Here is a 367-nt window from a genome sequence, read left to right as displayed (position 1 = left end):
TCGAGACCCTCCTCCTCGCCCCCTTAATACCCGCCTCCGATGCATCAAAGGAACACTCACCAGGCATGTTAAAGCTCGCACCATAGCGCCATTAGCATGTACCCTTCGGATGCACCTTCGACACGTACCATCTGGCTTATTACCCTCCCCCCCTCCCCCTTCTCCCACTCCCCGTCTCTCCTTTTCTTTTTACCTTTTCTCTCCCTCATTTCCCTCTCCTTATATCCTCTCTGCCCCCTTTTCCCTTTCTTCTTCCTTCTCTCGCCTTGTCCCTCCCCTCTGTCTCTCCCTCTTCCCCCTTCTTCCTTCCTTCTTCCCTTTTTTTCCTCTCTCCCTCCCTCCCTCCCCTTCTCTCTTCTCCTCTCTT

Source organism: Penaeus vannamei, chromosome 32 (genome assembly GCF_042767895.1).
Source record: "Penaeus vannamei isolate JL-2024 chromosome 32, ASM4276789v1, whole genome shotgun sequence".
NCBI classification, from domain to species: domain Eukaryota; kingdom Metazoa; phylum Arthropoda; class Malacostraca; order Decapoda; family Penaeidae; genus Penaeus; species Penaeus vannamei.
This window is presented reverse-complemented; position numbering follows the sequence as displayed.